Below are 11,103 nucleotides of genomic sequence, written 5' to 3' on the forward strand. Positions count from 1 at the left end.
CACACAATGGGGTAGTGAATCGGCTGCCGCTCTGGATTGTCCCGGGCAATGGTCCTGCACTGTTGGGGAGGAGCTGGCTAGCCGAGATGAACTGGAAATGGGGGGAATGTTCACGCAATGTCATCTGTGGAGCGAAATTCGTGCTCACAAGTCCTACAACAATTCAATTCACTATTCCAACCTGGTGTCGGGACTTTCAAAGGCACTAAAGTAGTGATATACATCACCCCAGACGCCAGGCCAGTGTACCACAAAGCCAGAGTGGTGCTGTATGTGATGCGGGAAAAGATAGAGAACGAATTGGACCGGCTGTTGAGAGAGGGCATCATCTCGCCTGTTGAATTCAGCGACTGGGCGAGCCCCATCATTCCCGTCCTAAAAGCGGATGGCTGTGTCAGGATCTGTGGCGACTACAAGGCCACCATCAATCGGGTGTCCCTACAAGATCAATACCCGCTCCCGAGAGCGGAGGACCTCTTCGCCACACTGGCAGGCGGCAAGCTGTTCACCAAGTTGGACCTCACTTCAGCCTATATGACCCAGGAACTGGCCGACGAATCTAAACTACTGACCATCATCACCACGCACAAGGGACTGTTCGTTTATAACAAGTGCCCGTTTGGCATTCGATCAGCGGCCACGATTTTTCAAAGAAAGATGGAAAGTCTGCTTAAATCCATTCCTGGAACGATCGTATTCCAGGGCGACATCCTCATCATCGAGACACCAAGGAACACCTCCACAACCTGGAGGAGGTGCTACGTCGACTGGAACAGGTAGGCGTGCGACTCAAGAAGTCTAAAGGTGTGTTCTTAGCTCCTGAGGTTGAGTTTCTGGGCAGGAGGGATGCTGCAGATGGAATTCGGCCCACCGAATCCAAAACAGAGGCGATTCGACGAGCACCCAGGCCCTGCAACTCATCGGAGTTGCGTTCATTCCTGGGATTGTTGAACTATTTCGGGAACTTTCTGCCGAATTTGAGCACGTTGTTGGAGCCGCTACATGTGCTCCTGCGTAAGGGTTGCGATTGGTTTTGGGGGGACTGTCAGGAACGGGCTTTTGATCGGGCACGAAACCTACTTTGTTCAAACAAGTTGTTGACCCTGTATGACCCCCTGTAAAAAAATTGGTTCTGACATGTGATGTATCGTCCTATGGGGTTGGGTGCGTGTTGCAGCAGGGCAATGCTGAGGGTCAACTACAACCTGTGGCTTATGCCTCCAGGTCGCTCTCTCAAGCAGAACGGGGATATGGGATGGTCGAGAGGAAGTGCTTGCATGTGTCTATGGTGTAAAAAAAAATGCATCAGTACCTCTTTGGTAGGAAGTGTAGAATTTACCAATATCTCGCAAAGATTCCAGGTATCTTTCCCCTGCAGAGAAGAATCCCTTTCTGGGCTTTTAAAATAAGTTTAAAGGGGCAGACGAAGCCTGCGGGGGATAAAAGGGGATGCATTCATGGAGACCCCCCCCCCAGTGTTTGGACTCATAGGAAAGGGAATTCAAAATGGACCTAAATTACAGAAGCTTGAGATCCCCTAAACATCTATGGGAAGGAGCATATCAATTTTAAGATTCTACAACATTTTGGCTGCGAAAAAGAGTTACCAAATACAGGAGCTGGGGCTAACCTCTGAAGCAATTCACCCCCTAAGAGATAATCGAATTACACAATCAAGCACAATGGAAATCATGGTCAGGAAACTGGACAATCCTAAAACAATGCAAAACCAGTGATAGCACATTCTCACACTCTAATCGAGTTACTGCTGACAAAGGAGACATTTGAAAATCAATGGACAGAACAGTTTAAACAGAGCCCAAGTGATTTGATGGGAGATAACGGAGCCTTTTTTTTGGATACATCTATCCCCCAGTTTTACAAGGAAAAACTAACAGAACACAGACTGGAACTCGCACAGACTCGAACAGAACACAGACTGGAACTCGCACAGACTCGAACAAGGACACAGACTGGAACACAGACACAGACACAAGCAGCCTGCTTCCTCTACAGTGAAGAAATGGAATAGTGAAGGAAACTACCAGAACTCATCAAGAACTGACCGAGCACAAGGCCCACGAAACGGAAGGTTGTCAGCGACCAAATTGACAACCACTCTACAATCTACTTCTGAATGGCCCAACGGGGGAGAAATTACCAAAAGGGACTAACTAAAACTATTCCTAACCAAAGAAAGTGGGTACTTACCCCATACATCCAAAACGCAACTTAGCGCATCAACGGACGCACCCCAACCGAAGACTATGCAGTCCGAAGTCCTCTCCTCCGTCCGGGGTGCGGCTCGCCTAGAAGGCCAAGTGCAGCGAACCCAGAAACCGTGATTCACCGGCAACTGTCTAAAGGGATTGGTGAGCATAGCCCCTGAACCCTGAGAGCTATAACTTGGGTAGTTAGGGGAATTGGGAGGGGGGAGGCTGGGATAACTTGTGTAAATGTATCTGCATTCTCCTCTTTACCCCATTTAGAGTTTAAGCTGTATTCTTTTCCCCACAGGCTGTAATTTGACATTTTATTCAATGTGTTGTACCCCTCAGTGTGTATTGGTCTGTGTGTGTTATTAAAGGTGTGCCTTTTACTTCTTTTTAAACACAATAAAGCCATACCTGCTTCCTACCTTGAAACCGATTGTCTGTCACAGTCCCTTCATAATTCCAGTGTCTAGAACCAAGGGTGTGGGAGCGATTCGGAACTGCTCATATAAGGTCAGAAGGGAAAGCTGACCCCCTGCAAACCACCCCTTACAGAAGTTGAATTAGAGACGGACTACAAGCCATTAACATCCCTGTTGTCAGACAGCAAGACTATCAATGACAACGCATCTGCTCGCATACAGCGAAGGGTTCTCACGCTGGCTGCGTATGACTACTCCATCCGGCACCGGCCCGGTGCTGACGCGCTCAGCAGCCTTCCACTGGCCACCACCGAGGGGGCAGCAGAGCAAACGCCGAGATGGTCATGGCTGTCGATGCCTTTGACAGCGCAGGTTCCCCCATCACAGCCCGCCAGATCAAAATCTGGACAAAGATCCTCTCCTATCCCTGATTAAGAAATGTGTCCTGACTGGAGATTGGGCGCCCACACACGGAGCATGCTCTGAGAAGGTCAGACCGTTCCACAGACGGATGGATGAGCTCTCCATCCAAGCCGACTGCCTACTATGGGGCAGCCGGGTAGTTTTGCCCCAGAAAGGCAGGGAGGCATTCATCAGGGAACTCCACAGCGACACCCAGGCATTGTGCTGATGAAGGCCATTGCCCGGTCACAAATTTGGTGGCCTGGAATGGATTCAGACCTGGAACACTGTGTTCGCAGGTGCATGACGTGTGCCCAGCTGGGTAATGCCCCTGGGAGGCCCCGCTCAGCCCGTAGCCCTGGCCCACCAGGCCATGGTCACGCATTCATATTGACTACGCGGGACTGTTCATGGGAAAGATGTTCCTTATTGTGGTAGATGCATACTTGAAATGAATCGAGTGCATCATTCTGAATTCATGCACGTCATCCACCACCGTGGAAAGCCTACATGCGATCTTTGCAACCCACGGCTTGCCGGACATTCTGGTTAGTGATAATGGCCCGTTTCACAAGCTACAAATTCCGAGAGTTTATGTCGGGCAATGGCATCAACCACGTCAGGACTGCGCCGTTCAAGCCGGCCTCCAATGGCCGGGCAGAACGTGCGGTCCAAATCATTAAGCAAGGTATGCTTAGGATTCAAGGACTCTCCCTACAATGCCGCCTATCGCGTTTCCTGCTGGCCTATAGATCCCGACCGCACTCGCTCACAGGGGTCCCGCCCGCAGAGCTACTCATGAAACAGACACTCAAAACTCGGTTGTCCCTCATTCGCCCAGTCCTGACCGACATAGTTGAGGGCAAGCGCAAGTCACAAAACGAGTACCATGACCGTAATTCGAGGGGGAGATGTATAGAAATAAATGATCCTGTATTCGTCCTCAATCACGCCATGGAGCCCAAATGGCTTGAGGACATTGTAATTGATAAAAAGGGGAATAGGGTCATCGTGGTAAAACTCAACAATGGTCAGATATGCCGTAAGCATCTGGATCAAGTAAAAAAAAAGGTTCAGCATCAACACAGAGGAACCTGAAGAAGACCCATGAGATGAAGCTCACAACACCGCCAGTGAACGAGCAACAAGAGCAATCAGAAGAATGCACAGTCCCTGTGGTCAGCCCGGACTCACCACAGGTGACAGACACTCACGTCAGTGTCCAACAACCAGAGCCCCAACTGCGGCGCTCCATGAGGGAGCGTAGACCACCTGAGAGACTCAATCTGTGATCCCAATAAGACTTTGGGTGGTGCAGTTGAGGGGGGGGGAAAGAGATGATGTCATGTATGTAACCACAATGTAACACCACTGTATTACTGTATACACTCAACCTAGATGCACATCTTGACCACAAGGGGTGAACTTATGGGAGACACTCCTTACCTGATCACACAGGTATAAAAAGGGAGGTCCCACACAGGGTCATCGTCTTTGGAGTCCTGTAAATAAAGAGTTACGGTCACAGAGTGACCTTGTCCCCAGAATGTGCCGCGTATGGTTTCACACTGTAGAGTAAGGACTTTACACATAGGAATCCCCCTTTTTGATTGGTTGGCCTGTTCCACGTGATCGCAGGGATGCTTGCAAATTGTCTGCGCCCCTGGGTTCAGTGGGCCTTTACGCAGGCGTGCGTCTGCAGGCCTAGGACCCGAAGGGTCTGAAGCTCCGGAGACACCAGGCAAGTTCAGATTTGTTTTTCAGTTCGGAGGCGTATTCTTCTGGTACGTCTCTGACCGCAAATTCAGTTTACATGTTACATGTTGTAGGAACGATACAGATTTACTGGAAGAAATTCAGTGGAGAACTATGAAGCAGATTACTAAAATTGGAAGCAGATTTATAAAGAGAGTGATCAGATGGGTGTTTAATATTTTCACTGGTGTGGAGAATTTGGATTTCATCAGGCCCTGAATTCGAGGACCAGGAGACACAGCTTAAAAAGACAAGGATAAACAAGTTTTGAAGGGAAATTTAGGCAACATTTTTTTTGTTGCAAGATGCATGGATTACCAGTGGGGCTTGCAAAAGAGAAAGCCCCTAATGCAAAAGCAAAATACTGAAGAGGCTGGAAAACTGAAATAAAAACAGAAAATGCTGCAAATACTTAGAGGTCTGACCTGCTGAGTATTTCCAGAAAGCCATAGTAGTTATTTTTAAAGAAAGGACTGGATAAATTCCTATTCGTAATGGGCTATTAGTTATAAAATCACATGGAGGAACCAGGTGAGGTTCGGAAGGGTAAACTAAATGGATCAATGCTCTTTTCCTGCATCACTCCATCACAGTTTAGCTTGTTACAAAAAAAGTGTCTGGCATGGCAGATATTATTCATCTTCTGAAACAAAGCAAAACAAAACGTAATTGCAGCATGCTATCTGGCAGCAGTAAGACAGTCCATTGTTCATGTGAGGTATACTGTCCCAAAAAATCTGCAAAAGGACTAAGTGAGTGGGCAAAAATTTGGCAGATGGCATATAATGTTGGAAAGTGTGAGGTCATGCACTTTGGCAGAAAAAAATCAAAGAGCAAGTTATTATTTAAATGGAGAAAGATTGCAAAGTGCTGCAGTACAGCGGGACCTGGGGGTACTTGTGCATGAAACACAAAAGGATAGTATGCAGGTACAGCAAGTGATCAGGAAGGCCAATGGTATCTTGGCCTTTATTGCAAAGGGGATGGAGTGTAAAAGCAGGGAAGTCTTGCTACAGCGATATAAGGTATTGGTGAGGCCACACCTGGAATACTGCGTTCAGTTTTGGTTTCCATATTTATGAAAGGATATACTTGCTTTGGAGGCAGTTCAGAGAAGGTTCACTAGATTGATTCTGGGGATGAGGGGGTTGACTTATGAGGAAAGGCTGAGTAGGTTGGGCCTTTATTCATTGGAATTCAGAAGATTTAGAGGTGATCTTATCAAAACATATAAGATTATGAGGGGGCTTGACAAGGTGGATGCAGAGAGGATGTTTCCACTGATAGGGGAGACGACAACTAGGGGGCATGATCCTAGAATAAGGGGCTGCCCATTTAAAACAGATGAGAAATTTCTTCTCTCAGACGGTTGTAAATCTGTGGAATTTGCTGCTTCAGAGAGCTGTGGAAGCTGGGACACTGGGCCCAAATTTCCTCAGGAGTTGCTCTGTTTTTTTTGGAGCAACTTAAAAATCACATGTCTCCCCATTTAAGTTGCTCCAGTATCAGTGAGTTAGTTAGGTTTTTTTTTTAAGTTCAGTTTTTTTGAAAAGGGGGCGTTACCAGGCACTTATGCCTGTTTTGGCCATTTAAGTAAGTTTAGCCAGCTAAAACATACATCAAGCTAAGTTAGGCCAGAGTAAGTGGCCACTTTTGTACGTTCTGAAAAACCCTGCGGTGAGTTAAGAGATCAGTGCAGGTAGCCTCCAAATGAGAGTGTTATGATAGGAATGCTAGGTTTTTTTTAAATCACAAGCAGCGAGACTGGACAGGGTGTCGTGCTGTCAGCCTGATTAAACTGAGTATATTTTTACTAAAGATAGCTAGGTATTAAAGTACTGGAAAATCTTTGAAGATTTTTTTCTCCCCGCCAGATCAAAGCTCTTCCGCTGCCGCTTCCACCCCCCACCCGCCCCCAAACAAAACCCCTCTTTCAAAAGGCTTTTGACAAGGTCCCGCACAAGAGATTGGTGTGCAAAATCAAAGCTCATGATATTGGGGGTAATGTCCTGACATTACTAGAGAACTGGTTGGCAGACAGGAAGGAGAGACTCGGGATAAACGGGTCCTTTTCAGAATGGCAGGCAGTGACTGGTGGAGTGCCGCAGGGCTCAGTGCTGGGACCCCAGCTATTTACAATATACATCAATGATTTAGATGAAGGAATTGAGTGTAATATCTTCAAGTTTGCGGATGACACTAAACTGGGTGGCGGTGTGAGCTGTGAGGAGGACGCTAAGAGGCTGCAGGGTGACTTGGACAGGTTAGGCGAGTGGGCAAATGCATGGCAGATGCAGTATAATGTGGATAAATGAGGTTATCCATTTTGGGGGCAAAAACACAAAGGCAGAGTATTATCTGAATGGCGGCAGATTAGGAAAAGGGAGGTGCAACGAGACCTGGGTGTCATGGTTCATCAGTCACTGAAAGTGGGCATGCAGGTACAGCAGGTGGTGAAGAAGGCAAATGGTATGTTGGCCTTCATAGCTAGGGGATTTGAGTAGAGGAGCAGGGAGGTCTTACTGCAGTTGCACAGGGCCTTGGTGAGGCCTCACCTGGAATATTGTGTTCAGTTTTGGTCTCCTAATCTGAGGAAGGACGTTCTTGCTATTGAAGGAGTGCAGCGAAGGTTCACCAGACTGATTCCAGGGATGGCTGGACTGTCATAGGAGGAGAGACTGGATCAACTGGGCCTTTAGTCACTGGAGTTTAGAAGAATGAGAGGGGATCTCATAGAAACATATAAGATTCTGACGGGACTGGACAGGTTAGATGTGGGAAGAATGTTTCCGATGTTGGGGAAGTCCAGAACCAGGGGACATAGTATTAGGATAAGGGGTAGGCTATTTAGGACTGAGACGAGGAGAAACTTCTTCACTAAGAGAGTTGTTAACCTATGGAATTCCCTACCGCAGAGAGTGGTTGATGCCAGTTCATTGGATATATTCAAGAGGGAGTTAGATATGGCCCTTACGGCTAAGGGTATCAAGGGGTATGGAGAGAAAGCAGGAAAAGGGGTACTGAGGGAATGATCAGCCATGATCTTATTGAATGGCGGTGCAGGCTCGAAGGGCTGAATGGCCTACTCCTGCATCTATTTCTTTGTTTCTTATAACATCAAGCCCAAGTTCATATTTTGGTTCAAAGAAAAGGATGGCTTAACAACAAAAGCTGTATTTTTTTATACATTGGACATGAGGGAAAAGTATCTGGAATGATCCCTAATGATAAGTGAACAGTAAGTGCAAAATGCATTACTTTCAATTGAATTACAGTAAGCAGTCGAGCTTCAAAGAAAGACTTGCATTTATATAGCACCTTTCACAATTTCAGGACATCTCAAAGTGCTTTACAGCCAATTAAGTACTTTTGAAGTGTAGTCACTGTTATAATACAGGAAGCACATCGAAGCACTGACCACACTTGGTCAGCTCCACTGGGCAGTCCACATAGTTCGCATGCCAGATACGAGACTCCCAAAGCAAGTACTCTACTCGGAACACCTTCACGGCAAACGAGCCAAAGGTGGGCAGCAGAAACATTACAAGGACATCCTCAAAGCCTCCCTGATAAAGTGCAACATCCCCAATGACACCTGGGAGTCCCTGGCCAAAGACCGCCCTAAATGGAGGAAGCGCATGCGGGATGGGTGCTGAGCACCTCGAGTCTCGTCGTCGAGAGCATGCAGAAATCAAGCGCAGGCAGCGGAAAGTGCGTTCGGCAATGCAGTCCCACCCACCCCTTCCCTCAACGACAATCTGTACCACCTGTGACAGAGATTGTGGTTCTCGTATTGGACTGTACAGCCACCTAAGAACTCATGTTAAGAGTGGAAGCAAGTCTTCCTCGATTCCGAGGGACTGCCTATGATGATAGGAAACATGGCAGCCAAATTGCACACAGCAAGCTCCCACAAACAGCCATGTGATAATGACCAGATAATCTGTTTTACTGAAATTGGTGGAGGGATAAATATTGGCCAGGACATCGGGGAAGTAGCGACAGAGATTGTGGATGCATTGGTTGTAACTTACCAAAATTCCCTGGATTCCAGGGAGGTCCCAGCAGATTGGAAAATTGCAAATGTTACACCCCTATTTAAAAAGCAGGAAACTATAGACCAGTTCACCTAACATCTATGGTTGGGAAAATGTTGGAGTCCATTATTAAAGAAACATTAGCAGGACATTTGGAAAAGCAAAATTCGGTCAGGCAGAGTCAGCATGGATTTATGAAGGGCAAGTCATGTTTGACAAATCTGCTGGAGTTCTTTGAGGATGTAACGAACAGGGTGGATAAAGGGGAACCAGTGGATGTGGTGTATTTGGACTTCCAGAAAGGATTTGACAAGGTGCCACATAAAAGGTTAATGCACAAGGATCTTGCGGAGACATCACTGGTGGTATTTCTCCAGCGACTTGAGGAGTCTACTGTACATGGTCCACGTCTCTGAGCCATACAGAAGGGCGGGTATTACTACGGCCTTGTAGACCATGAGCTTGGTGACAGTTGAGGGACTGATCTTCAAACACTCTCTTTTCTTCAGGCGGCCGAAGGCTGCGTTGGATCTCTCATCATCAATGCCTGCTCTTGTTGATAGAAGTGGTCCACGTTGTCCAGGGCTGCGCCATGGATCTTGATGTTTGGGGGGCAGTGCTGTGTGGCGAGGACAGGCTGGTGGAGGACTTTTGTCGTACTAATCTTTAGCGTAAGTCCCATGCTTTCATATGCCTCAGTAAATGCATCGGCTATGTACTGGAGTTCAGCCTGTGTGTGTGCACAGACGCAGGCATCGTCCGCATACTGTAGCTCGACGACAGAGGTTGCAGTGGTCTTGGACAGACAGAGGTTGCAGCGATGTCTCCGCAAGAGCCTGCAAATCCCCTGGGAGGACGACGCACAAACATGAGCATCCTCGTCCAGGCCAATATCCCCCGCATTGAAGCACTGACCACACTTGATCAGCTCCGCTGGGCAGGCCACATAGTCCGCATGCCAGACACGAAACTCCTAAAGCAAGCACTCGACTCGGAACTCGTCCACGGCAAACGAGCCACAGGCGGGCAGAGGAAACGTTACAAGGACACCCTCAAAACCTCCCTGATAAAGGGCGACATCCCCACCTACACGTGGGAGTCCTTGGCCATAGGCTGCCCTAAGTGGAGAAAGTGCATTCGGGTGGGCGCTGAGCTCCTTGAGTATCGTCGCCGAGAGCATGCAGAAATCAAGCGCAGGCAGCGGAAGGAGCGTGCGGCAAACCAGGCTCGCTGCCCACCCTTTCCCTAAACGACTATCTGTCCGACCTGTGACAGAGAATGTGGTTCTCGTATTGGACTGTACAGCCACCTAAGAACTCATGCTAAGAGTGGAAGCAAGTCTTCCTCGATCCCGAGGGACTGCCTGTGATAATGATGATGATACTGCACAAGATAAAAGTTCACGGGGTTGGGGGTAATATAGTAGCATGGATAGAGGATTGGCTAACTAACAGAAAACAGAGAGTCGGGATAAATGGTTCATTCTCTGGTTGGCAATCAGTAACTAGTGGGGTGCCGCAGGGATCTGTGGAATTCGCTGCCTCAGAGAGCTGTGGAAGCTGGGACATTGAATAAATTTAAGACAGAAATGGACAGTTTCTTTAACAATAAAGGGATAAGGGGTTATGGAGAGCGTCAGGGAAGTGGAGCTGAGTCCATGATCAGATCAGCCATGATCTTATTGAATGGTGGAGCAGGCTCGAGGGACCGTATGGCCTACTCCTGTTCCTAATTCTTATGTTCTAATAACTGCCCTGCTCTTCATGAGAAATACAGCCCCTCTGACAGTGCAGCACTCCCTCAGCATGCAGTACAGTATCAGCCTGGAATTTGTGCTGAGGAGCAGGAATTGAACCCACAACCTTCCAGGGCGCTACCCACTAAGCCACGGTTGACAAGACACTTGTTGGAAGGCAGCGCGGCGGGCTGTCGGGCTGTCCGGCCGCCGGTTTTAGCGGGGTCCAGTGCAGTGTTACAGTGACTCTCGGATCAATACTCACTTGTTGCCCTCTTCCAGCGGCTCCAGGCTCCAGGCTCCAGGTTCCGGGTTCCGGCTTCGCCCCCACAGCCTCTGCATTCAAGGCTCGCGCCGGCATCAGCCAATCACAGCCCGCGCCGGCCTCAGCCATTCACAGCCCGCGCCGGCCTCAGCCATTCACAGCCCGCACCGGCCTCAGCCAATCACAGCCCGCGCCATCATCAGCCATTCACAGCCCGCGCCGACCTCAGCCAATCACAGCCCGTGCCATCATCAGCCATTTACAGACCGCACCA

General features: G+C 48.4%; 1 protein-coding gene across 3 annotated transcripts in view; it reads right to left on the reverse strand.

Moving 5' to 3' along the window:
• Nucleotides 1–10,916, reverse strand: part of fancl (FA complementation group L) — a 106,735-nt gene extending 95,819 nt beyond the window's left edge. For all 3 annotated transcript variants that reach the window (XM_070889609.1, XM_070889608.1, XM_070889607.1), the window contains exon 1: nt 10,830–10,916. The gene's annotated coding sequence lies outside the window, so the exon portion shown is untranslated. The remainder of the gene's footprint in view (nt 1–10,829) is intronic.
• Between the last annotated feature and the right edge of the window lie 187 nt (nt 10,917–11,103).

This window comes from Pristiophorus japonicus, chromosome 9 (genome assembly GCF_044704955.1).
Source record: "Pristiophorus japonicus isolate sPriJap1 chromosome 9, sPriJap1.hap1, whole genome shotgun sequence".
NCBI classification, from domain to species: domain Eukaryota; kingdom Metazoa; phylum Chordata; class Chondrichthyes; family Pristiophoridae; genus Pristiophorus; species Pristiophorus japonicus.